Source organism: Ptiloglossa arizonensis, chromosome 6, assembly GCF_051014685.1.
Source record: "Ptiloglossa arizonensis isolate GNS036 chromosome 6, iyPtiAriz1_principal, whole genome shotgun sequence".
Classification (NCBI taxonomy): Eukaryota; Metazoa; Arthropoda; class Insecta; order Hymenoptera; family Colletidae; genus Ptiloglossa; species Ptiloglossa arizonensis.
The window spans coordinates 244644-247188 of NC_135053.1; the positions used below are offsets into that span (position 1 = coordinate 244644).

Below are 2545 nucleotides of genomic sequence, written 5' to 3' on the forward strand. Positions count from 1 at the left end.
AAAGACTTTAAATAAACAATATAAATACAGTCTTTGCACATTAATCGATTTTTGTTGTAATCTATATATATATATATATATATATATATATATATATATATATAGAGAGAGAGAGAGAGAGAGAGAGAGAGAGAGAGAGAGAGAGAGAGAAAGAAGTTGGTATCAAAGTCAGATAAACATAGGTAATAAATTTTTATAACGTAAAAATCAAGCGAAACTTATTAAAATTTTACCATATTTATCACTTATCAAATCACCCTAGTAAACAGTTATATTTGAGTAATTTGAAACATTACGTTCGTACGTAAATCGTATTTTAAACGTATTTTATCTCCGGAGCTTTGAAGATTAATTAAAATTTTTCATTAACGAGTTCAAATACGGAAGAATGATGTAATCTTTCGCAAGTGAACGGAACATTACTGAAAAGTGATAATCAGTGCGACGGAAGAACGAAGAGAACAGAAAGGAACGATTTCAACAAACAGGAGTTCGATTAAACGAATGACAGAGAAAAGAAATGGGAAAAACCAATCTACAAAGCGTTTCGTTCGAGCTTCCTCGAGCATTTTCAGTTCGAGATCAAAGAGTCCAGTTGCTGTACGCGCGCAAATGTCAATCGGTTCCGGTTGAATGGCTATACTTTTGATCGTTAAATCGATCAGATGATATCCACGACTATTGTATGTAGAGACGTATTATTGAAAACGTGAAACGATATTACGTATTACAAATGATGCTGACTCTTCATTTCTATAGGTTTAGCCTTTGAACGATGGCAGTTTCGAGCAGCTTCTATAACTGTTCAATCTGTGCTTTTTATTCGAAAACATGTATGTATATACCATATATAATCGTACTCTTCCTTTAACTATTTATAGTATTAAAATACTCGAAATGGATAAATCCGTATCGGAACAATATTATTATATTTAAATGAATCTACACTTTTTCTATTGTACACGCAGAACAAATAATTATGTAATATTGGCACAAGTATTACACTATATCTACTTATACAAAAAATAAATAAATCTTTTATATTTTTTCTAGTTTTGCACACACTACTTCTATGCTGAAAATCATGAAAACGTACATCAGTTTATTCTACATATTATGCAATAAGATTTATTTATGTATCTTTCGCAAAGAATAATAGTTTATTTCCACTGCCTGCTCTCTTTTAATCTTTAATCTCTCCAACCTGGATAAAGGACAATGGTATTATTCAACAACACGGTGAAAGAAAAAATGTGAACATATCTTTCGTACAAAATTATTTAACTGACTAAAAGTAGACGTCCATTCCTTTAGCGAAGTAAAAAAAAACCTTTTTTTTGGGTCAAATTGACCCAAAATTCAACTTTTCTTTGCTGGATATATTCTTCAAGTAGTATCGATAAAAATCGGTAAATTTCATATAAGCCGTATATTTGGATAAAAAATTATTTAATGTCAAAATTCGATTTTTGATAATATTTGATAGTATTACTCGAGTAGTGCATGAAGATTAATTTAAAATCGCGACTGTACATTTTCAAAATGCAGCACGATCATTGTACCAGCTATTTACATTGAGTTTTTATTTTTCTTTTTACTTATTTTTCATTTACAAATTTTGTAAATGGTCTGCGGTAAAAATTTAGGAGAAAAGAAGTATTACTAACTTCGAGTATCCATGGTTTCACAATTATATACTACCAATCTTTAAATGTCATTTGATCGTAAAATTTACATATTTTTTTCGTGGGGATATAGATATGGAAAATATTTTGTTCGATTAATAAATGAATGAAAACAACGTATAATGATCTACTTGCGACGTTTATTCAATCGAACAATCACTCGGACAAATGTTTGAAATATAATTTCGGATTATAATTAAAATTTGTGTTTTTATTCAACTAAAAATGGATAAAAATTATTTTAATCTTATTCGTTACTTGAAATTTGCACTTACGTGGATAAGAATTTTGTCCCTCGCTGGTATAGAATAGGATTTCATGAAAGTTATATCAACCTAGTCAAAATGTCTGACTCGATACGACTTGAAATTCCTTTGAGGATCGAACCTTTTTTTACTTGTCTATACCTGCTATTCGTTGGTCTTTTACTATCCTTTAATTTGATTACATCCGGTCGCAAAAGATTTGAATGTGAGTGAAAATAACGGATAATGAACCGACGAAGGTTTTTTCACGAAGTATCACTGTCTTTTACGGGACGCTCTGTACAAAGTAGGCATATTTACACTCTTGTCAATCTTTTGATTATAATTTAGAATGTATCCTAAGATACTTTTAATATCTCGGTTATTTTCGAATCCGTGAAATAGCTCCGCGAAAAATCTGAGCCATGCAGCGTTAAAACACAATTTTCCATATAATTCGTCAAATGGAATCGTTAAACGAATTTATTCGCGTGAAATTTAACGCGCCGGTGTTAGTATAATATATTTCTTACGTCGATCACAATATGGAATTATCTTTCGCTATGTACAGTAAGAGAATTTTACGAACCGTCTATGCCTAAAGGAATCTAAAAA

At 30.4% G+C, this 2545-nt stretch overlaps 1 long non-coding RNA gene across 1 annotated transcript; it reads left to right on the top strand.

Annotated features, from left to right (window-relative positions):
• The first annotated feature begins 298 nt into the window (after positions 1–298).
• Positions 299–1174, top strand: LOC143148269 (uncharacterized). Its single transcript, XR_012992445.1, has 3 exons — positions 299–683; positions 760–833; positions 1054–1174. It is a non-coding gene; the product is annotated as an uncharacterized LOC143148269 (long non-coding RNA).
• Positions 1175–2545: the final 1371 nt, after the last annotated feature.